The sequence below is a fragment of the Triturus cristatus genome, chromosome 7, assembly GCF_964204655.1.
Source record: "Triturus cristatus chromosome 7, aTriCri1.1, whole genome shotgun sequence".
NCBI classification, from domain to species: Eukaryota; Metazoa; Chordata; class Amphibia; order Caudata; family Salamandridae; genus Triturus; species Triturus cristatus.
The window spans coordinates 1,637,305,902-1,637,332,340 of NC_140590.1; positions in this window are offsets into that span (position 1 = coordinate 1,637,305,902).

Consider the following 26,439-nt stretch of genomic DNA (forward strand, 5'->3'; position numbering starts at 1 on the left):
TTGCGCGACCCGGAACAGGAAGTAAGCATCGCGAGAGGGCGGGACAAGTTAAAACAAGATGGCCGCGCCCGTGAGCAACCGCATGGGTAAGTTGGCGACCCGCGATCACGCAAAAAATACCGCGAACAGGCGGCAAAAAAACTTCCGAGTCTTCGCGATATTTCCGGCATGTTTGCGGAGATTTTCTGCATTTTCGCAATAATTTGCGAAAGTTAATTTCGCAAATTCCGCCCACCCCTAGAGGTGACACTACTCCTGGCACTAGACCCAACAAGGGAATCCCTCTCCACGGGGTCCTTTCTACCTACTGGAGTCCCTGCCCATGTATTTTCTCCCGCCTGTTCAGACTCTTCAGGGCCACTGTCCTCCAGGGGTGAGTACTGGGAACCATCCCACCCTAATCTCGGTCTCCCTCAGAACCACCACTCCCTGAATCTCTGTTGACGCCTCTTGTGGATGGTCTTCGTGTTCCCATTTTTAATTTTGCCACTTGATCATGACTTTCTGAAGGTCTAGCTGGGTGTCTTCTCAACTCACTGCAATTCTCCACTCCCTGCAAAACCCCTTGGACTCCTCCAGATTGTATTCCATCACGTCACATATGCCAAAAGTAGATTGCATTTTGGCCAGGTACTAGCACACAAGCGCAATACAAGATTCCTAGGCGTAAGGGCTAAAGCAGGAATACACAATAAAAAAAATGACCAATGAGAGAAAATCAGGAGAAGAACAAAACATGTGATGTCTCAGTGCAGTATTTGTAGAGCAGCAATAAGTCACTGTGGTACTGTGCAAACGCAAAAGATCACCACTGTTAGAGTGGAGAGTTCTGACTGGCTTACATGCATACCCAAGCCAACCAGAAACCCCATTTCTAACACTCCCATATCCATATAGCCACTCATACCCACTTGACATCACACACAGCCACTCACACACCTGTCCTTTAAGGTTACAGTTACAGAAATAAAATTAAAAAAACATTTGAAATTCACAAACAAAAAAAAGGTCACAGGGACAATATAGTTACGAAATAATATTAAAAGTCCCTAGAAATTCACAGAAAAAACCAAAGGTTACCGTGAAATTATAGTTGGGCTCAGATTGGAAGACATCCTTACGTCACTGAAAAGTGAGAACAGACTCATTCCAATGTATTTACCATGATTTTTATTGCATTAGTAGCACACCTCACACAATAAAAATAATGAAGTAAAACAAAATTAATTAATTGATTGCACATAGTCTCTTATCGATTAAATCCCATGCTACAAATTATATTCATTGAAATGAAAATCAAGATGTTTGCACATGATATACTTAAAATTCATCACCTTGTTAAAAGTCCTTTCTGCAGTGTTAAAGCATAACTAGCTGTGCACCAAAGTAAACAACTTCATTACTTCAAATTCATGATACATGAATTACATTCCCCGGGATCGTATGTGCCAATCACATTCTATCATCATGGTACTCATTTCCTGCACTGTGCAGTTTACCTCTGGTACAGGGTTGCAAGCATACTGCTATAGTAAATATAACATGATATAATTCATAGAAGCTATGCCCACCCAAATATATATATATATATATATATATATATGTGTGTGTGTGTTCTATATATATTTATATAGATATATATATATATTATATTTTATATATAATCATTGAAAAAAAACTACATTTAAAAAAAAACCAAAGGTTGCAGCGACGACATAGTTAGGAAATAGAATTTAAAAAACCTTAGAAATTCACTTAAAAAACCCAAGGCTTCAGAGACATTGTAGTTAAGAAATAGATTTTTTAAAAACATTGGAATTCACTAAAAAAAAACAAAGGTTACAAGGACATTATAGTTAGGCTGACATTTCACTCATGCAAAACCTGAGAAATTCAGCACTTATAGTTAGCTGAGCTAACTATAACTTATGCCCCCGCAATGCACTGCTTATGACTTCACATATTTCAACACTCAGGACATGGTCAGTGATATCACTGATGGTATCTAAAATGATATCGCTATCGTCAAAGGTAACAACGCACTCTCAGAGGTCAGGTTTTACTTCACCAAAGTTTTATTCTTGTTAAACCGCTACGCGTTTCGACACCAACAATGTGTCTTGATCACACGATAACTTTGTTTCAAGAAAGTTGTCCATAAATAAACATTGAACACAAAAGAAGGACTGTAGATTGCCGGCTTAGGGCTTTGCCGGCTGACGCATCACCTGACTCGGGACTGGTCCCAGCAAAACCCATTCTTACTTGTATTTGTATGTATATATATATATAATGACCAGCGCACTCTCGGACGGGTGCTTCGTAGCGCGGAGGTGCATCCGCGTTCAAATGCTCGCTCACTCCTTTCTCCCTTCTGGCATAAGGAAAGCACTCACAGGAGTTTTCTTTCATATTTCTTTTTATTTATATTATTTTATCCGCTTTGAAACATGACGCGTTTCGGCTGACGCCTTAATCTAATGTTTTCAAGTTTCGCACCGAGAGACGGCTAACATTTAAAAGTACGTCAATGGTAGGGTTGGCTTAGGGTATGGGGTGGTAAATGTAATTATAGGGTTTGGGGTGGATAAGTGTACTAGTGTATTTTATGGGGTAAGGTGTGAGTAGTGGTACTGAGTGACTAGGGTACTTTTAGGGTTTAGGTGTGGTTAGCGGAGGAGAGTGGTGAAGTTATTTTTAGGGTTTAGGAGTGGGTGGGGTATAATTGTTAAAGGTAATTGTAAAAAGTGTGGGCTTCACAATGAAGAAAAAAAAAAAAAAATATATATATATATATATATATATATATATATATATATATATATATATATATATATATATATATATATATATATATATATATATATATATATATATATATATATATATATATATCTCATCAAAGTGCCGAAGCTGTAGAAGCGCACACTCGTCGAACTAAACCATTCGGCTTTCTTCTTAAGGGCATATTCTTGCGCTGCTGCTCCGTAGTTAGATTTCATAGACCTGATGCGTTTCTAGGCTCTTGCCTTTCATCAGAGGTCGCTCGAAATAATGAAAGGGAAATGCCTGGTGTTCCTTATTTATTTATTTACTTGATTGCATGCCCCGCCCTCTTGGACTTGAATGGTGCATGTTGGGAACAAGAGTCCATTCAGACAATTAATCACCTTAGTAGGTCCCTTTCAAAATTATATTAAGAGCATCTTTTCCACCCTTAGTGGTAGAGTATATATATATAATATGAGACAAACAATGATGGCCAGGTGATTTAGACATCGCACAATCTCGTGTAGTCAGGTGAGTTTTTAAACAGCAAAAGAACCAGTTTGCAATTGCCCACCTCAAATTATGGTTTGCCACCATAAAACCACAAATAATTAAACATGAAACCAGAAAGTTCTGCGAGGCAACTTAAACAAACATCGAAGTGTAAGAAGCACAAATGCTAAGCGTGTACATATGGGACGGGAGGGAGTCTTTGAAAAATGGATCCATTATTTCAGATATTTATGGTAGAAAGCCAATACAGCCAACGCGTTTTACCCGTGGCGGGCTTCTTCAGGGCATCCGAAAAGGAGAAGAGCTCCTTTGGAAAGTATTTTCAGTTTCAATATGAATAACATAAAGGGGGCAGAGCTGTAAGCTGAATACATATGAATACATATGTCTCTCCAATATCTTTCATGTGATCCAGAGTCGATAAAGAGTTTTTTTCCTCCAACGAAGAGTTTCAGTAGTGTGCAGAGCCAACAACAACTGTTTATCAAGAGTAAGGCACAAACGCGCTAATGATGTGGAACCATCAGCCACATCTTAGACCAGACCTGTAATTGGTTTCGGCATCCTAGTCAAGGCAACTTCTTTTGAAAAACGTTTTTCAAATCATTAGCACCGTTTGTGCCTTACTGGGTCAGTGTCAAATCACACCTAGGTGCTGGTCTACTGCACTTTGACTATACTTGACTATACTTGCCACTTTAGTTTGTTTTGGTGCTTTTTTCACTCGAATCATTTAAAACTTAGATCTCAAGTTCCTCTCATTGGATTTTTTTCGTTGTGTTTTCTTTTTTTAATAATTTTTTTATTATTATCAATTGTAGTGGGAAATTTATAGTGATGTTTTTTTCATTTTTTTAACTGTTATCTTTTAAATGCTTTGCACATTAATTTAAGACGGTCTTCTCTATGCCGTAGTTACCAGGTGTTGAATGACCCCAGGTTTAAAGTACTGAAACGTTTGACTGGACCAAACAAGTTAGTGACTTTGGGGCATATGTATCAACATCACCATTTGCGATTCTCAAATAGCGATTTTTAAAGAATCGCTATTTGAGAATTGCAAAACGGGATGTATTTAAAAAATTGCAAACTTTTTGCGATTTCTTAAAATTCCTTAATTGCGATTAGCAAATTGCGAAATCGCAATTAAGGAATACCTGCCCATTCATTTCTATGAGCCAGGAGACCCATAGGAATGAATGGGAAGTAATTCTCAAACAGCGAATTGCAATTGGCTAATCGCAATTTGAGAATAATTTCAAAGGTGCAAGGGTGTCATGATGACACCCTGATGCACCCCTGAAATGAGCGTGTGTGTGCATATGGCGCACATACATGCCCTAAGGGCATGTATGAGCGCCACGTGGCACTTTGTAAAATTCAAAAAAGTGCATTTTGAAAGGAAATCGCAAATTACCACCAACTGGAAGTTGGTGGTAATTTGCGATTTCTTAAGGATAATTCGCACAACTTGGGTGCTTTTTACATATCATTTAAGAAATCGCAATTTGCGATTTCTTAAATGCTTACGCAAAATTAAGAAATCGCTAAATTAGCAATTCCTTAATTTTGCGATGGGATTTGGCTCATGCATCCCAATTACCGATTTTTTTTATCGCAAACGCTGTTATTTTGCGAATCGCAGCGTTTGCGATTAAAAAATCGTTTGATACATATGCCCCCAAATTTCTTATGGTGGACTTTCATCCACTCACATAATAGTTCACTTTATCGCACTGATGAAGCGTATGGAAGCCTACCGTAGTCACCAGCTTTCCCCTCTGCTCTTTGTGAGATACAAGCTTCTTGAAAGTCTGTTTCTTTACCGTATATTTTCACACTCGCCATCATCGCTTAGTGAAACACTTATTTTTAAGCAATGAAAAACTGTTAAATCCGCATCCTTGATCCCTTGATCTCCTGCAAGGACTTTGCACAATGGATACCCGCTTCCAAGCCCCCTTTAAGCCTGAGTCTTTCACAGGGATGGATCAAGGAGACAAACATTGCATGCGCCAGGGAGGAGGCATGACCTCCCTCACTCCTTTCTTCTCACTGTGCCTTTGAAGAAATGTCCACCAAGGCTGGTTAAAACGAATGTATGCGCCGTGCATCTGCAGAAGAGTCTGTAATGAGTCCCACCGAACGTCGCGTCCAGCGGCATCCGAGGACTAACTGATGATGCGCCTTCTCTCCTTACTGCTGGTGCAGAGAGCGAGAAGGCGCTGGAGGACAGAGAACAGAGCAGAGATGGAGGAGCAAACAAAAAATACCAAAGGGAACCAAGCCAGAGCAGAGCCATGGGCCTGGCTTAGCCATAGGAGCGCCCTGCACAAGCCAATCATTCAAAATGTTTGGCATGTAAATCACGCAACAAACATCATGTGAAAATATGATATGGTCTCAAAGGAGCAAATTTATTTCACATGTGGAAGTGTTTCAGCTTGGTACATCAGATTATATCAATGCATTGAGAAGTATTCATTAAAATGTATACTTTTAAGAATGAAATTAGAAACATTCCTGTAAATGCCAACCCCCCCATGCCCTGAGGACAAGGCCATTATGGTACTAAGAGGCAAGTCAGTTGTCATGTGTGTAACCTAAACGTGTCCTAGATTCTTATTATAGTTGAAGAAAAATTGCAGTCTATTGAATCAAGTATAAGACATTTATGCTACGTGGATCATGAACTCATACATTTAAAGGTGCACTCCTGTCTGATTATAAAGAAAAAGGAGGCCGGGTTAAATAAAATATCTGACTAGGATCACACAATTTGTGAGCAGAACATGGTGGGATTGATCCCAGAGTTTCTTGCTTCACGTTCTGCAGGCCAGCCACTCGATGGGTATCCTTTTTGGTTTCCCTCTGTACATCAAAGGCTAATGTTTTCATTTCTAGGCACATGACATTATAAAGTGGTGGCAGGCAGAAGCTACATGAAAGCTCGGCTAGTTTTTGGGATCGAGGATCTAAGACGACCTCGAGATGAGCTCAAGTCTGGCTACAGCTTGCTGTGGCTGGGCCACCTCTAGAAAAGAGTGACATATCTGCTGTCTGATGGAAAACTTGGGGTCCCCTAGTTCAACAGCAGGGCTGTTAGGTTGCAAATCGTGACTGAAATCTCTGAAGGAGTTTGGCTTTTTAAGATTAAAGAGACTGAGCAGGCCTTCGTAAAGTTGCTTTCTGTTTTACCCAAATGTGCGCTAGAAAGGAGTGACTTGAAGGCTCCAGTGACCCAGTGGCTAGCAGCCCTGATTGAGCAGGCAGTGTGCATTGCCCCTTCAGATACCCCTTACGTATTGTGCTCCCAATATTCAGTGGCATGCAGTGTTGTGAGCCAGCAATATGCCTTCTTCTGTAGCTGAATGCTGTGGTTCTCTGTCTGCCCCTTGCAGCTTTCCGCGAGCCAACGCCATGCACTGTGTTATATCCTGAGTATTACATTTAATTGTAATCAGCCTAGGTCCTCGTAGCTGCTCAGCCAGAGTGAGAGATGGTAACGGAATGTTGGTGCGACTGTGATGAATGGAATGCCTGGGTGCCTGTGTGGATGAGCGGTGACAGTTGGAGATGGGCTGAGCAGCTAGGCAGGCTGCTCCTGGTGGGGTTGGTGTAGGAGCTGGTACTTGGCTGAACTAAGCCTGATATCATTTGGAACTGGAACCAATAAAGAAGACTTAGAAACTTACAAAATGGCTACCAGTGACTTCATGTAAAGAGCACAACACACTGCTTTATAATTCAATGACATGCAGTGGTCAGAGGCATGCAGTGTTTTGGCATCCAGTAACATGATGCCTGCAGTCCCCCAGCCCGATGGACACTCATGGAGATTTGTGATGGGCACCGGAGTGCGGTCCCTCCTGCTTCCTATCGCATCAGGTGCGCTCTTATATTTGCTGTACTCCTGCAGGGCTGTTTCTTAAGTTAGATTACGCAAGGGGTATATTTAAAGTTTGGTATTTATCTTATTCATTTATTTATTGTCTGTAGTATCACCAACAAAGGCATTTTGGTGATAGGAACAAAATAAACCAATTCTAATAGAAGAGGTGAGTTTTTAAGGTTTTACTAAACTTCAAATAGGAAGGAAGTGATTGATCCAAAGTTGTGGGCCAAGATGAGATAAGCCCCACTACCAATTCCTATACATTTAAATCTCGACGTAGTAAACAACAATATAAGGTTCACATGGATACCGAATAAACACTTTCCTAACAAGGCTACCATTTAAGCAAAGCCATCTTCCAGTAATTTAGGACTAGAAGTGACGTGAGAGCAGGGGTTTTTCTAGGTTGTGATAGATCCTATGCATAAGGCAGAGTGTGTTGATTTGGATACACTGTTCCACTGAAAATCAGTGTAAGGCCTTCCTAGCTTTGCTCACTGTGCCAACTTGTATTTTCTTAAAAACTAAACATGCGGCAAGTGTTTGAATTCTTTGTAGCTTGTTAATCAGTTAATGTGTCAGCCCCAAGTAAAGGACCTTCCAGTAGTCAATTAGTGAAATAATTCAAGCAGTGTCCTCTTGAGTATAATGTCCTTGTGCTAAAAAAAAACCGACATGTTTTAATAGTTTTAAATAATAGAAGCATACAATTCATCACTCACATTATTATCAAAGCGTCCTACAACAATCTGTGAAGACCCCCGGGTGCAGACTTATGAAGCTCCAGGTACATCAGACCCGTTGCTTGTTCATTGTTCCTATTTGGGTAGCCTGAACATAGGAAGAGATCCGTGGACCGTGATACCCACTTCTAGACTAGAAGGTGTTTTTGGGTTGGGTACCTTGCAACCCAAGCCTTCCGGCGGAGAATCCAGCAGACACCTGCCCGATCACCAATATTTTTGGATTTTTTGGCTCACTTGAATCTCATCACCCCTTTTCTGTGGTCAGCGAGACTTTGTTTCCATAGGAGGTAAGTTGGAAGCAAACACCTTGTAGACCATGTTAGAACTATGTCTCCACCTCTTCTGTCTTTTAAATGACGTGAAAGTGAAAAAAAATACAATAGAAATGTTTTAGTTAACTGAAGAAAGGTTTCTCAGTGTAGCATAACATGTAAAACATGCTGTGTTATCTTCATTGCTTAGTTGTATTACTTATAACGCCACATTCTAATTTCAAATGCATTTAGACATGAAACTGTTAGTTTATAATATACATTTCAAAGGATGATGGCTGGGACACTGTCTGGTGCTATAAATTAGTGTGCTGAGTAATCGAAAGTACTAGCTTAATGTTTTGTTAATAAAATCTATCATTAAAGGAGTAAAACAAATGTCTAAACTGGTACTGGTAAGATGGCTCAGTGAGTTGAGAGTTTGCTGTTTCGATCTCTGTGTGATCTGCACGCTCCATGTTCAAAGCTCAAGAAGGGCAACTCCGCCTTTAATGCTTCTGGGGTGAATACATTCAATACCAGGTTTGTATGGGTAGTGATGTATAGGTGTTCCAAGCAACGCACTATATAAATAGCAAACTGTTATAAAGGATTGTTATATGGTATTTATGAGAGCTTTTGATGATAAAGACTTAATTTGATGAGTGGAGACTTTATTGTTTGTGAAAAGTCAAACACACTGAAGAAGTATATACTGATGACAGGAATTTACAGTTTGTAAAATAGGCCAGAACAGTGGCTTCTATACAGATTAGATGGACTTTATTTTTTTCTGGTTATGATTTTGTAATTAATTACATACCAGGTACAAATAGTAGTGAAGCTCACACTTTGCCCTGAGAAAGTCAACCTGAAAATGAAGATAACGTAATTCATGATCCACCGTTAATTCTTCCATCCAAGACTCCTTTTACTAGCATAGAATCATTTTTGAGGAATGTACATACTGAAATACAGTCTGTAGATGAATTTGCTTGGATCAGGAACAGGAAGACCAGTGGGAAGGATGACTAACTGTTCTGTTATGGAAATGCCGCATACTTCACATAACATAACGTGTATTTGTAAAGCGCACGTTCTCCCAAGGGTATCTTGCTTACTTGATCTCAGTTTACTCTGACAACAGGCTATGAGTTGGGTTCATGCTTCTAAAATTGCAGGCCGTTACAAAATAGTTAAAACATTATTCGTTTCTGGAGATATTTTTGATGGACATCTTTATTAATTGATGTGAATCAATAGCCTGGTGTTCCAGTGAACTAATGAATTCAGTTCAGGGCCCTGTGTTAGACCTCATAGTTACAGGTTCCATCCCAGCAGGTATACTCAGCCTTTCATTTTTTTAGGTCAATACAATGAGGTGAATTTGATAAAGATTAAGAGGCCCAAATGTGAATCTGTGATGTACAAATACCCATGTCATGTTTATGTTATTCCACTTGTGTGAAAAAGTGGATTATTAGTTGGTGTGGATGGTGCTCCAACACAAGTAATATTGTCACTATTCCTGTTGAGTCCAGTAAAGGTTTTAGTATTTTAAACCTGAGCTCAACCTCTGGTAGCTAAAGCGCAGAGCAAACTGGCTTAACTTAAATGTGTAAAGCATATAGAAGTAGCAAATCAGGTAAAAAGTAAAAATCCAACACAATAAAATCCCTTTTCAATGTATAAAAATAGAGAATATTTTAATGAAAAATTACAGCAAAATGACAAAAATCCAATAATAGGACCCAAATTTATGACAAGGGAAATGCTCATGGACGACCGCGATGACGTGCAGGTCGGATACAGAGATCAGGTGTGTTCCAGTTGGAGGTTATATCTACTGACTTAGTCACTGAAAAGGAAGTCAAAAACGCTAAGTGGGACAAGGCAGCAGACTGTGTCCGAGATGGGTTCCACGAGGCCCAATAGCAGTTGCACAAAAGCCTGGGGAAGCTTTACAATTTTGGCAGGAAAGCTCAGAGCCAAGAAATAATTTGCACGCAAGGAAGGTCCCTCACTGACCACATGCTTTTGGTGCCTTTACCCAGTGAAGATTTCTCCCTTTGGACGTAGTCATTTTTTTGGACCAAAGAATACTCCAGTGGGGCAAGTTTGCATGCTATAGCCAAACAGAGCTCCATAAGGCCGGATACCTTCTCCGCTATGTCCCGCTGAAACAAATTTGCTGCTGCAGAAAAGCTCCAAGCAGGAGAAACCTGAATCTTTATCCCAGTGGCAATGCATCTTCATTGTATTGACTTGTCAGGTTTGTCCCTGTCCCTTGTTGGTTCACCAGAAAAAAAAGTTTTGAAAAAGTTTCGGAATTCCAGCTTTTGGGGTTAGTCAGGAGAAGTACATTTTGACAATTTTTATTTAGCTTTATTCAACTGCTTTTTTAAGAATTATAAAAGCACATAAGAAAAATAAAAACAGGAAAAAATATACCATATTCACAATTAAATTACATAAAATAAATACAATAGTCAGGTAGCAACAGTAACACAGATTAGAACAAAGAGAAAAATAACACAGCAGTGATAAAAGCTATCTAAAAAGTTATAATACATCATTGATAATACTTTTCCTTAGGTGGAGCACCTTCCTCAAAAACATAGCTAGCCTCCAGGCTATCTGTTCGTTCTCCAAAAACTGAAGTTTAAGAAAAGCCGGGCGACATTGCCTCAACCCTTGTTGTTTTCAAATTGGAATTATCCACACTTTCCTTAACTCTGTATAACATTTGCAAAATAAAACTAAATGAATGGTAGATTGGTCAGAATGTTTATCACAAGGACATAGTAGGAGTGTTTGTGACCAATCATTTATTTTTTGAACAGTACCCAACCTTAGTCTAGTTAATAGCAACCTATCAAAACCACCAGGTACAAATGTTAAATATGGCTCCTGCCCTGTGGTAGTTAATATTAACTGGTGTTGTTTAACACCGGGCTTTAACATTTCCCCTGACACTCTTATTGTGTCCAGTAACTGGAGACCCTCTTTTTTTTAATACCTTCCTAAAGATCCCCTGCATGGACCCTGGATCGGTGAAATATTCTAAGTGACCAAGGTCCTTCATAAAATCATGTACGAACCTTGCCCAAGGAATTTTTAAAGCTCCTTCCAATTTGAGGCTGTCCTGCAGGATCTCCCTATTTAGCTTAGTCTGTTCTTTCGACCAGATCCTATGCCACAGGAGTATATATAAGATCAGAGATAAAAGGAAGGCCCAGCTCATCATGACAGACGTGGGAAGGTGTACTTGGTGGGACAGATAAATATACCTTAAATAAGAGTTTTCCACAAGTTGTAGCGGGTGGGTAATAGCAAAACCCCACACCCCCGCCCCATACATCACGGTGGAGATGGACTTGGCTTTATAAATTTGAATGAGCTCAGCTGGTGGTTTCCTGCCTAACTTCTTTGAAAAGGATGCAAGGGCAGTTGTTGTCCTTATAAACACCAGCCTTTTAGTAGATATAGTTTGGGCCCATGAATCATTATGATTAAATAAAATGCCAAGATATGAAAAACTCTTCGTCGGGGATAGCTTCTGGCTGTCTACAAACATGTCTCGTGATCTCTGACTTCCTGGGCCGCATCTCATAAAAAGGTCTTTGATTTAATAATACTAAGACCAAGGTCCTTCACATAATTAGTAAAACTATTTAGGACCATCTGAAGGCCAGTTTGTGTTTGGGCCAATAATACCACGTCATCCCGTAAAGGAGAGCAGGTATAGGTCGGCCACCAGCTTGAGGGAAGTCTTGTCCCGTCCTAAGTAAAGCATCTTTCAATCTGTTAATATAAAGGTTGAAAAGAAAGGGAGCCAGGATGCAACCTTGCCTGACCCCCCTCCTGATGGGAGATGCAGCTGTACGCTCCCCGTCCAAACCAAAGCGCATGCTGGCTGTTGCACTATTATAAAGACGCCTAAGAAAAAGAATGATATACACGCCAATCCCGCAGCCTCGAGGACCTCCCACAGTTCACCATGCGTTACAGAATCGGTGAGGTCCACGAACGCCAGGAACAGCCTTCTCTTTTTTGCTCTTGTGTATTTCCCCATCAAGATAGACAAATTTAAACTTTGTTCGATTGTTCCCAGCCCCTCCCGGAAACCCTACTGTATGTCAGATAGAACCCGACTTTCCTCTGCCCAGTCTTGCAGATGTTCCAGGATAACACGCCCTGCCACTTTTACCATGGAGTCAAGTAAAGATATTGGCCTATAACAGCCAGGGTAGTGACGGTCCCCTTTTTTTAAAAAATGGGACGATAATAGACTCCACCCAAGTCTTTGGTAGCGAGGCTTGGCAACTAGCACTAATGACCTGAGTTATAATAGGCCCCCACAGGATAGTATTAGACTTAAACAGGTCCACTGGGACACCGTCTGGAACGGGGGCCATTCCACCAAGGCTAAGTGCAAGGGCTTTGTTCAATTCCTCCAAAATGAACTGCAGATCTACATTTTCGTTATTTTTTGCTACTCTAACACTAGGTTGCAAAGCAGGGTTTCCTTGTCCGTTATATGCCCTTGAAAAATGCTTAATCCAAGAGTCCTCGGATATAGCAATCTCTACTGAAGGACCATCTCCAGGGTATAGAAACGGGGCCTTTACTGCTCTCCAGAATGCAGCGCTATCTTTCTGTTGCGCCACACTGTGGAGAGCTTCCCAAGCATCATTCCTCATGGCACACCTTCTTTCTTTATTGGCCTGCCGATAGACCAGTCTCGCCTGCCTAACATTATTAGGACGATACAAAAAAACATTGGTCCTGGACCTTAATCGAACAAGATATAAATCAAAGTTCCTATAAGGTATATTAAGTCAATGATTTCATGAGCTGTATTAGAAGCAATTTATGGGCTCACAGTACTTAATACGTTATTCATAAATATATAAAAAAGGGGGGGTGCAACAAACCATGATAACATTCACCATATATTTTATTTTCATATTGATTGGTGAACGGAGGTCAAGAATTTTGACAATGCAGATTCTTAAGGTTGCTCCAGAGGGAACGTGCATGAAAAGAGGGGTGCTCAAGTGAAAAGGTGTTGAAAAGAATTCAAGATATTGATATAAAGAAAGACTTTATACATTTGTATTTGGGACTGGTTGTAAATCACCATCCTATTAGGCCTGGCCGCATTTATAGTAAAGAAACTCAGTTTAACACAATTTCAAGTTACACAGAACTGTATTTTTGTGTGGCACTGTGGGGGTGCATATAGGGTCCAGGCCCATTCAGGGGCGTCAACGTTTTGACCCGACTTATGGCCGTAAGGGTGATTTGGACCTCGGCCTTGCGGGTCTTCTTCAGGACTGGGGTGAGTAGGGTGGGGCAACCTGGGTCGTTGGGAGGCCTTATCACAACCCGCCGAGATGTGCGGGATGTTGTGGCCTTATGTCGGGTGAGGCGTGTGTCCCCACTCTGGGTGAGACCGTCCGTGCAATTCCTAGTAATTGCGCATGAACTGAAGACCGCTGTGCTGGTATCACTGCGGCGCGTGAAAAAGCCACGTCGGTGTTAATCCAATTCGTGGTTGACTCTCAGTGAATCCTGTTAATTGGAGCTTCGGGAAAAGCCGCTCAGTCGCCGTCCGAGTTCCGCCTGGCTGGCAGGATACTGCAGTGATAACCCGGTGTTTTCTAAAATGATCCAGCGCCCAGGAGCTGTTGCAGCCAATACCTTTACATGGACAGGGATGACATGATACTGGGCTGACAGTCACATTCCGCATCCATGTCTAGGATCATATCTGGAGGGACACGGTATCTCCACAGTGACTCTTGAAATAGCAAAGTGAGTAATCCTCTGTCTGTACATCCTCCCTCCCTCTCTCTTCAAGTTGTTGATCCTCTGCGGAGCAGCGGAGGGGGGCGTGGGGGCATTGATGACGACATTAAAGAACTGTTTATTGAGCAGTGGCTGGCTCACCTATTTTGCAAAACTGTGTTTGATTGGTGAGTGGATTGGGGAATGACAACTGTGCTGAGATGTGCTATTTGTGTTCTCAAAGAGCCCTTCCTTCTGACACACTATTTTGGCCAGTGTGTGTCAGTCTTTTAAAATCTGCATTAGCTTCATTTTTTCTTTCATGTATGTGAATTTTAGTGTCTTTTATATGTGTTGATGTGATATTTCAGTTTTTCATATTCTTGTGTTTTGTTTTGAATGAAAGTGAATGTATTTTTTTCTGTTACAGTGTTTTCCGATAAAATTGCAAATTTTCTGATTTATTCAGTTGGTATGGTGGCCCTATTGTGTAGAAATGTTTGCATGGTACATCTAGCTTTTTGCGAGGAGATAGTACAATGGGCTTTCAAATTAATGTCGTCCCCTATCTAGCATGGGTTGTGTTACTCCCCACCTACATTGATCTTGGTGTGATGCCATTGCAGCTGTATTGAGTGCCCTGTGTGTTGTGTGTGAAGTACTTTAAGGTGGTGGGGGGCGGGAGGGGTAGCTTTAGTGGAGAGGTGTGGCTCACTAGTTAGAGGCGGCTGATCCGTAAGCAGAGAATCAGCCAGGGACCAGGGTTCAATTCCCGACGCGGCAGGGTCGTGGACCAGGGTCAAAACGGACTCGATAATTCTCGCCGCGGTACCTACTCTAACCAGGAACACACTCGGCAACTCTGGGCATTAAGCTTGCCTCATCTCTACAACGGCCCCCCACAGACGCTGGGGATGCCTGGTTTCACCTTGGAGATACCCAGAAGAGGACCATCTCACAGGGATAGCCAGGACGGGTTCCCCAGTGGTCTACAGCGCCGGGACGCCCCGTTGCTGGGGTAGCTGTGCACTTTACAAGTCTACAACATTAACATTTACTTATAAGACTGCTGCATGGAATCACCTCTGAAAAACCAGTTTCTCCCTGACCACCTAACTGGGTATATGTATGATTGTGTGGTCCATGTACAGTTTCTCTTTAAATTCTGTCTGTAAAAGCCGGGAGTCATTATTATTATTATTAGGAGATTTATAGTGCGCATGGCTGCCACAGCAACGAGGCGTCCCAGCGCAGCAGCAGGAACCAGAAACGAGAGCGAGAGCAGGTCACAGTAGTTAAATTGTAGAAAGGGGGAAAAGCCAAGTCTTCAAAGCCTTACGGAAAGCCAGATGGTTAGAAATAATTCTAATAGATGTCGGAAGTGAATTCCACAATTTTGCTGCCAGGTATCGAAACGAGCGGCCCCCTGCCATAACATAGACATGTCAATGCATACCTTACTAGGTACCCTGATGACGTCAATAAAAGGCATGCCTTTCAAGGGCAATATTCTACCTGTGGTGTGTAATGCAAATCGCCCGGGTAGCATGCTTGGTCATGCAGCTACAGTTACCAAATTCTCCCATTTCGTTACTTTCATAAAGAGATCTGACTCCAGAGTATTCCGCAATAAGAAAGTGAGATAGGAGAGACTTCACTGAAGCGTGCGAGGACAGTAATGAGGGAGTGTAAGAGATTCTATTAACCCCTTCCCCGCTCATGACGGAACCACTCCGTCATGAGCCACGGTTGCGCTGTGCTCATGACGGAGTGGTTCCGTCATGCTACGGCCGTTGGCGGCCGCTCCGCCCACGCGGCGCTAATTCCCCGCCTGTGCGGGCGATTAGCGCAGTGGGCGGAGTCGTGACGGAACCACTCCGTCATGAGCACAGCTCAACCGTGGCTCGTGACGGAGCGGTTCCGTCACGAGCACAGCGCCACCGCGCTGCCCCCAAACCCCCCCCCCAGCGCCGCGGCGGAATTCCTGCCGCGGCGAAGGGGTTAATGGGTGCAAAGCCATTGATGGATGAATGGGTGAGACTGGTGACGTATATGAAGCCGGCGAGGGGGGAATGAGTGGGAGTTAATTGAAGTGTAGGCATTCTCCTTAAAGGTATGAGGTCAGTTATGTGGGAAATCAGGCAGACGAGATTAAAGCAAGCTAGAGGTGAGTGTGCCTTGGAGAAGAACACTCGGCCAGCGAGGAAAAAGGTCTCGCATCATAATTAATCTTACTTTTACACCCTACGCTCACACTAGAGAGCATCTTGGCGCTAAAAAGTGTACCTTTGGCAGTAGTTAAGCAGATAGCAAATAAGATGTGGATACCAAGACAAGAAAAAAAACCTTAAACGCCCTTCTAAAGGACAAAAGACTCAGAATCCTCTGTAGTTGGATGGGCAAGCCATTCCTCATTTTGGGGCCGAGATATCTAAAAATAATATTCCGTGAACCAAGCAGCAGAAGAAATCCGAGCGAGGAGGAGGTGGGGGAAGTTCTGCTTCATCGGGCGAAGGAAGGCTTTGAATGGGTCATGGGCGGGAAAAGTGGGAAATTAGAGGGGACAATCCTCCAGAGCCGAACCCCCCCCCCCCCCCCCCCCCTCATGTCGACCCACCCTCCGTGCTTGCAGACAGGCCTCGTGCCGTGACGTGCGCCCGGGCAGAGAGTGCTGTGGGGCAGAGAGTGTTGTGTTTCGTGGGCAGGTGGCGGGTGGATATTGAGGGTCTCTTCAGCTCCACGCCTCGCCCTCGTTAGAGAGTAGCGCGAGGCGAGTGGTGTACGTATATTTGTACCTGGAGCAGATGTTTTAGTGACTGAGCTATTCCAGCTGCTCATTGGATTTCTAAGAGAAAAGCATTTCAATGTCTCCGTTCTCCAGGGAAACAGTCACAAGCTCCTAGATTTGCGTGTCCCACATACTTGACAACAGAGAGACAGGAAGTCTGCAGCGCGCGGAAGATTGGCACACCTGGGCCTGCTCTGTTGGGATCACACAGACCCACCGATCTTAGGAGAGAAAGCCGAGCAGTGCCAATTAGGACGAACTGCTTTTCGAAGCCATAAAACGGGGCATTCTGGGAAAGACAGTGTGGCTTGTCTCATCAGAATGAAAACCTGTCAATCCCATGCTAGATTGGGGTGAAAGCCGTGGATGGGGAGCAGTCACACTTTCAAGGCTCTGTAGCTGTAGTAGTCAAAGCAAACACAAGGAGAGGATGGAGGGAGCGCTGATACTTTTCAGACACTCACCCCCAGTCACAGATCTGGGTTGAATCCATCATTGTTCTTTAGCTCACTTCACCACCCCTGTTCAGATCCAGCCATATGCAAATCGGTCTTGACCCTGTTCCTCATGGGAACAGTCCATCAAACTCCCAAGCCAGGTCTTCCCTGAACTGGAAACAAGCATCCTGGGACCCGTTTCACGGTAACACCCCTCATCAGCCAGGCTAGCTTGAATCCAGCGGCAAAGTCAGCAAGGGACCCACTTCTGGGCATACACTGCCATCTTAGGGTGAACAAGAAGTCAAGCCCGACTCAACCTTGGGATCTGCATTCCTTTGAATCCTCACCGATCCATTCAGGATTTTAGTGAGTTTATTGCACCATCTCTGGTCTGAGAAGGGAGTTCAAGTTGAGATGTCCATCGTAGGTCAAGGAGGACCGAATCCATGCCAGATTTTCAAGATAATGAATGAATTTATACGGTGTCCATTTAAATTAATTGAATATACATTTTACTTGAGTGGATATCTGGAAAAGGCATACGTTGGACACCCCATTTACAATAACAAGGTATCCCCAATTTAAACTGCAACATGCTGGGGCTAAGAACAGAAGTGACACTAACTCCTAGAAGTCACCCTTGCTCTCAGTGTGGGAGCAGGGCAAAGACAAAACTGCCCTTTGATGACCATAGGCAGGTTCATTTAAAGAAGTAATTCAGTCACTGAGAGTGGAGACATAATAACAAATGTGTACATGATTAGATTGAAACCCAAAAAATGTATGATTAGGCTAAAGCATAATGGTAAAAATAGCAACCGTGTACCCTAACCCTGGCCTATTACAATGAAAACCCTATTTTCCCAAGAAATAGCAGAAGAGGGGGTTTGAGTAATACTGATGAAGACTTATTTCAACAGTAGGTGAAATATTGAGCAAAAGTCAGAAAAATGACTGAGAGCCTAATTTAGAGTTGAGTCACTGATTGTCTGGCCACCACGTTGGTGGATTTGCAGTCCCTGTCAAGGTGGAGGTTGAAAATCCACCCTGTATAGCATTAGCTGCAAATAGTTGCATGGCCACAACAGGATTTGGATTGGTGAAGAAGCAATTTTATGTGAAATCCACCAATAAATTGAATGCTTGTAACACCCTGCATGCATGTGTTGCCACTAGGAATGCACCCTTCAATGTGGTGTTACACTGGAAGTACCAACATAGCTGACTCTCTAGCACACAGAAGAGACGAGAATATCTCAGATAATCCACATTTTTATTCCTCCCTCTCATGGTTTCCCTAAGCCCTAATGATTGCTGCAGGAATACATGACTGTACAGACTTTGCCTTATGACACCAGCAACATATGGTTTCAAATCACCTACTGTTAAAATTGCAACTTCCCGGGTGGCCGTGCTACTCGAGAGTGTTGGTTTGATTACATCTGTCTTCTAGCAAGATACCTTTCAGGATTTCTGAGAACAAGCTTTTCTCTTTAATGATCCTCTTTGGCACACATTTTAAATGAACTGACTTACCTAGCACCCTTTTATTATGAAGCACAACGGTTCTTTACAATGAAATAACATGTAGCACATATACCTTGCGTACTGCTCCTTAGATCAGATAGCATGGATGTTGTGATGGAATTGTCCTGTGCATGCTGTTGTGAGCTTGCACCTCTTCCCTGAGTTACTCAAACACAAGTCTCTGCTGTTTCCTTTATTTTCATTTTTGGCCTCAGCGCATGTTACTATTATTTGAGTACACCGACAGCCATCTTAGCATGGTTTTGTGGTTTGTGGTGGCACACATTGCATTTCTTCCTTAGCAAGTGGGATTACTGCCCATTGGCTGGTTTACATGAGCTTGGCAGTGGTGGCAACATGTTTTTGAATCATAGTTACAGAGCAAGCATTTCTCATGTTCTCTGCACTTCGACAAGTGGTCTACCAAACTTGTCCAGCTTCTATGCCATGTCCCTTGTACCTGGATAGCACATGTATGTAGGACAAGTGTTAATTAGTATCAGCCTGGATATCGTGCGCTTTGTGGATGGGAGATCAGTGGAATCCATCTTGGATTCCCACTGAAAGAATATGGTACGAGATGGAAATTGGAAGAGCCTGCAGGACTAGCATAGTGTACAGCTAAGAAACTAAAAGTAGTGGCTGCAATTTACTTCAAAGATAATCTTTACTTACAAGTTAAAAGGGTAGCTATGGGGTGTTGTTTTGCCTTGGAGATAGCAAATCTCGTTATGGATTGTTTTGAGAATCGATACATTTTCAATGTGTCTAATCCCTTGAAACCGCATACTATACAGTGGTTACGGTTTATTGACAATATTGTGATGGTGTGGGAAAGTGATCGTGAGACCCTGGAAAGGTTGCATAGTTGGTTAAACACTAGAACCCAGGACCTGAATTTTACTATGACCTGCAGTGATGACAAAATTAACTTCTTGGATGTCTGGATTATGAGTATGAATGGTAAACGAGAGGCCAGTTTATATACTAAACTCACTGACTGCAATACGTTGCTGCATTACACGAGCGGACATCCAAGAAGTTTAAAGGACAACTTGCCCAATGGGCAATTTCTCAGAATTCAACGCAATTGTGCACATAGAGAAGACTATTTCAGGAATGCAGACATATTGTGAAACAAACTGACTGAGAGGAGGTATCCTAAAAAATTGCTGAGAGCAGCACTAAAACTTGCCTGGTTTACCCCAAAGGAAGAGCTATTGACCCCTAAGTTCAAACCTGATCTGATTCCTCTAACATGTGTACTTACATACAACCCCAAGGTGAACAGAATTAAAAAGATAATTTTGCTTCCAATAGAGCTGTTTAAACTAGTGTCCTCTAAGATAACACCTGCCCTGTGAGCCATGTATCTAGAGAGTTATTAAATTAGGTATTTGCCCCCCGAGCTGACGCTTGCTTCCATAGTTGTAATACACAAACCGGGCAAGGTGGCGACCCGTTGTGACTCTTATTGTCCTATTTCATTGTTGTCTCCCGAGGCCAAGATTCTGGCTAACGTGCTGGGCAATCGTCTTTTGCCGATCATAACCCAACTTGTTCACCCTGACCAATCGGGCTTTATGCCAGGTCAAAATACGGCACTGAATCTTTGTAGACACCGTGGGGTGATGGGGAGAACTCTTACTATCTTGGAGGATGCTGCGCTACTGTCGTGGGATGCTAAAATGGCATTTGACACCATCGAATGGCCTTACCTATTTGCACTTCTCGAACGCTTGGGGTTTGGTCCCCGCTTTATAAAGTGGGTTAAATTGCTATACACCGGTCCAACGGCACAAGTGGTAGTCAATCAACATACCCCACGTAGTTTCTCTCTGGGAAGGGAAACTAGGCAGGGCTGTCCCCTGTCGCCCCTCATATTTGCTCTGGTGCTGGAGCCGCTGGCGACCTGGGTTAGAGTTGACCCCATGATCAGAGGATTGAAGTGGACAGACCAACATGAGGACAGGATTTCTCTATATGCGGATGACATACTGCTGTACGTGGCGGCTCCTGTGGCGTCGATCCACAGGATTTTGCATATCTTTGCAATCTTTAGCTCACATTCTGGCTATAATATTAATTCGGTTTTGTTTATGCTGAGGGGCCAAGCTCCCAGGCTGCATAAAAACACTGATATCACGGTCGCCACTGAAGGTTTTCGTTATTTGGGAATCTATATCACCCCACACCCAGACTGATTCTATGCCGCTAATCTCCGTCTTCCGTTGGTTAGGTTTCAGAATGATGTACAACACTGGAGAACCTTGCCTCTTACCTTGCTTGGTAGAGCGGCGCTCTATAAGATGCTGGCTCTCCCACGTTTCTTATACGCTTTGCAATACACCCCTCATAGAGTCTCGGAGACCTATTTTGTCAGTGTGGAATGTGAGGTCAGAACCCTTCTATGGGAGGGGAAAAGTCCGCGTATAGCAGCGCACAAACTGACCAGAGGATGGTATGATGGGGGATAGCGTTACCAGACCTGAAATTATATTATTGGGCCACCCAGCTGGCAGTGATTAACCAATGGGTGTTCGCCCCACCTTTGAAGCCAGCTGTTCGCACTAATAGATGGTTAATGGCTAAGGGGGGATACCAGCAAGCACTCTACTCGAGCCCCAAAACACAATCCCTTACAGGCCCTACTTCCCACATAGTGGCACTGTGGCACTGTGCAACAAAACAACTGGGATAGCACAAAAAATTAACAGCACTCAAACGCCTGTGGGAGTCCGAACATCTCGGGCCCTTAAGTAGGTGCCCAGGCTTTGACAGATGGGACCTGATTGGTATTTCCTCAGTGGGGGACCTATGGAAGAGACAGGCGATGGTCTCATTCGCAGACCTCCAAAAGGAAAATCAGTTAGCGGAGGCAGAGACGTTCGATACCTCCAAATCCGCCATGCCCTAACCGCTTATGTCACTAGCGGGGAGACAATACCTGACGCCTCCCCACTGGAGGATAGGCTCCTGACGGATCCCCCACCCCATAAGGCGATCTCGCTCACATACCGCAAACTGATCAACAACCAGCCCGATCCCTTGGTACCTCTTAGACAACAGTGGGAAACAGACCTGGGATACTTAGAGGATGACGACTGGCAGGAAGCCATTTCCTCCCCTCGGGAGGTGGCCATCCCAATGTGGCTACGTCTTGTACAACTGAAAACGTTACATAGAACATACCTGTCGGCGCCCATATTAGTTAAGTTGGGTAGTCGGACGGATCCTCGCTGCCGCAGAGGTTGTACGGCTGGAGGCACCTTCTTTCACGTAATCTGAGAGTGCCCAAAACTACAGCCTTTGTGGGGGAAAATTGTCTCAACAATGGCTGGGATCTGTGGAAAAGTCATCAGTCAATCCCCGTGACTGTGCTTGTTAAATGTATGGGAGGCCACGGATATGTCTCACACTGAGCGTTCATGGGTGTCGCTAGGGTACGCACTTGCTAAACAAAACATTGCTCAGGGATGGGGATCAGGGGATCTTCTTAGGTATGCACAGTGGGCCAGGTATATGGATCATGCCATTGTTGCCGAAAAGGACGTATTCAAACACAAAGGATGTCCCGCAAAATGGGACCACAAGTTGGCTAACTGGAATAAGTCCCGTGGGAATATATGTATCTCTCCCTCGCTTGAATTGCAGGATAATGTTTTCGATGGTGTTTCTTTGCCTGTCTAATGTCCTCTGTGCGAGTGACCTGACCTCTGATTTGCTATATGTATCATGCCTCCCTTATGTCATTGCTGTGTGGTTCTACGATTTACTAATGTACCATCACAACTGTTTAATAAAAAGATTAATTAAAAAAAAAAAAAAAGATAATTTTGTGCAATTGGAGGTTGGTGAGCCAGGTAGGCATTCCGAAACCTATGATCTCTTTCTGCAAAGGAAAGAATCTTCAACAACATTTGGTCAAAGCAACACGACCATCACAAATGAGAAAGAACCTACGAGAGATGATGGGACTTACACCACTGGTTGGGCATTATAAATGTAACAACTGTATAATTTGCCCCATGACAAACAATTCAAAATCCATTGCCCTTAATGGTAAAAACATGTACAATATAGTTTTTCAAACTGCAACATAAAAAATGTGATTTATTGTTTGAAATGTCCGTGTGAAAAAGTTTACATAGGGCAGACAACCCAACCTGTGAAAATGTGCATTTGGCAGCATAAATCTAGATTACGATGCAACACACAGGGGGCCCAATGGTCCAACATTATCAGCAATATAATCATGGTGAGAATGACATCCAATGGTCAGTGCTGATGGTGGTCAAGAATACCAACAGGTCAAACTTACAGGTGACTCTTAACAAACTTGAGGCACGGATGATTGAGAAATATAGAACGGGTGTACAAGGGTTCACTGATCATGATGAAATTTCGGCCTTGATATGACTGGTAATAGTGCACAAATTTCAGTTAGTGGATTTATCCTAAAATGTTGAGCGTACAGTACATCCATTAGTTCTAGGATGGAGACTGAAGGAATCCACTTCTTTGTGCACCCTGTCCGAACAACATGTGTTGCACAGCCATTGATGGTGATACATCAATGATAATGTGTAATGAGTAAACATTAGTTGTATAGGATATGTGAATCTGTACCCTGATGAATGCTGTTATGTAATTACTGGAGGACCTTCAATAACAGGGTTGTGCTGTCTGAATTATGATTTATTTGTCATTAAAGATCTTTCTTTTGAATAACTGTTTTTAACCTATTGTAACGAAATATGCACATATATGTGGTTGTGTTCTGAGACTGGTGTATGGCTTAATTAGGCTGACCCTGGGTTTTCGATATGCTAATGAGGTTTGGTGGTTTGATTCACATTGGGTTTGTATGATTTTGTAACTTTGTACGTCGATTTTGATTCTTAAATTATACTCATTTTCTATCTATTTTACTTTCAAATTGCACCCTTGGTTATATCGTCACTTGTGTTTAGTTGCTTTAGATTATGTTATATTCTTAGCATCACCTGCATTAGAACCGTGAATGTAACTACTTGGTACGTTGCCCTTTAGAAGTAGTATTGTTTCACTCTCTATGATCTTGAGTGGCACGTGACCGCGAGTCGTCCGGTACGTAGGTATTAGTACCGCATCTGCTGCACAGCTGACCCGAACGTGTGCGACTGCGAAGAGGGTTGCCAGATGATTTCTAACACTCGTGACTAGTGGTGCGGTATGAGCTAGATCTTTGACATAGTTTTGAGGTGGCTCCTGAAAGACCTCTAGGTTGAATAACCGTGGATGTCGGTTGTCTTTGTTATAGTACGCCAAGAGTGCATGCGGTGACTCTCCCCCCTCATACGGGGCCCGTATTAATATGGCGTTTACAGTGTAGAAGAGGCTGGAGACATTTTTCCAGTGAAGTGACGGGTACGCAGTGGGGTTGTTGTTTCTCCCCCCCTAGCCTGAAGATTGTCAACTACATGAATAGTTGTTGCTATTTCATTTTCAAAAAGGTGATGGAATTGTAATTGTTTCCTCTACAGTCTCCCATCCATGTGAATTAATACTTGTTGCATTTCCATGGGGAGTGCCCTTTATTGTTGAATGGACCTTGATGTCCAGCGCTACCCGACCTGGGTGATGTAAATTAGTTTTCTCTCTCTGGCTGTTGGTTTTGAGTAGCACTATATGTAGGATAGACATATGGGTGAATTGTGTATTTGTTGTTTTACTCACATTTTAGTGAGCAATCTGATTTGGTGTATTCTTATCTATTTTTTATTTTATTTGCTGCACATTTTTGTTGTTTATAGTGAGTGTTTTATGGGCACGCACCAATAGTTGTGATCACTTTACTTGGGATTCATGCGGTGTAGATTTTTGCAATCCTTGGGCCTGATGTGTGGGTGTAGTCACTTTGGGAACTGGATGTTCACATATACACTTGGCATTCTTTAATGTTTTGGGGATTCATCAGCACATTGACTATATGCAGGTGTAGGCAACTGATGTTTAGTTTGGTTCATTTTTCATAGGTCTGTTCCTTCTACCCTTGTCCTGATGAGGCCCAGATGAAAGGCCGAAATGCGTAAACTGCATGAATAAAGAGGAGTCCAAGGAATAGACATTTGTCTTAAACATTTTATATACACACTGTGGATTGACAGAGAGGTGGAAATATTTACCTCTCATGTGTATAGGATTATCTCATAGCTGGATTGCTGATAGTTATATAGCGAACACGAAACTCCTAGTTTGGGGTAGGAAGGAATGTATGACTATGTGTATTAGTAAATGCTATTGATTGTATGTATTTGTTTTTTGGTTATGTCTAATATTCTGAGCTGCTGTAATGATTTATTGTATCTACTGTGTCTGTATTGAAATATTCTATGTATTGTTTTGTGTCAATATAAATTAGAGAACAATTGAAACGATGTACTAACTGTTCCTATTGGAATCTGAGTAGATATGTGCCTTAATGTGAATAAGCGCAAATAGAAAGGGACTGTGTACCACAAAATAGGATTGAATTTATTGTGTTCCGCTTCATTTGGGGGTAGACCACGAATATTTTCTCCACTGTCCAACACCAGGTTGGAAAGATTTGAAGCACACTCTCGGGAGTTTCTGCTATAAATTTATTTGCCAAAGAAAACGGACGGAACAGATGTGTTTCATCTAAGTCGCCTTTCATAACGACTCCAGATTGGTGCTTGATACAGTTGAGTGGGTCTGTATATTTGAGATGCTGTCCAGATTGGGCATCGGCCAACACTTCATATATTGGGAGTGACTTCTATATATTGATCCGCTGGCACAGGTGAGGGTGAATGGGGGAAAGTCCAGTTAATTTAGGCTTGATCGAAGTACTATACAGGGGTGGCTCTGGCACTTTGGCAGCCTGAATCCTGTACATAAGTTATATTTCAAGACAATTGAGGGCAAGATTAGGCCGTTACTCTGGGATGGGGGCCCGGCATGGACAGCTCCACGCAAACTCATGAGGGGTGGTATGATGGGGTAATAGCCCTGCCCGACATCCAAAAATACTATTGGGTGGCTCAACTGACCACCATCAGTGGTTGGGTCTTTTCCTCCCCAGAGCAACCTGCATTCTGGATGGATTGGCTAGTGATGCAACCGGGGGAACATCTAAGGGCCCTTTATGAGAAACAGAAGCTCACCAACATTCATGGCCCAATGGTAACAACCCTAGTTCACCTCTGGCACACAGTCACACAAGTCCGGGGTGGGATTGGCAGGATCATGCAGGCCCCACCCCTTTGGGATGTGGCAGAGTTGGGTACACTGGGAAAACTGCCGGGGTTTGACAGATGGGACGTCATTGGTCTTTCTCGGTGGATGACTTATGGACTCAGGGAAACATCATCCCCTTATCAGAATTTATCAGACCTGCAGCTTGACTATTAGCTGGCGCCTGCCGAGACATATCGCTATCTACAAGTATGCCACCCATTGATGGCAGTACTGCCTAAGGAAGCGGACCTCCCAGAGTTTTGGCTCCTGGAGGACAGACTACTGGACGAATTTATGCCATGTAAAGCCACATCCCTGACATACAAAAAAATTGCTCAATAATGTACCTGACGCCCTACTCCAACTAAAAGAATGCTGGGTCCATGACTTGGATGTCCTAGAGGATGGTGAGAGGGCTGAGGCCTTGGCATCCCCTTGAGAGGTGGCTATATGGGAAGGTTTTAGACTATTTCAA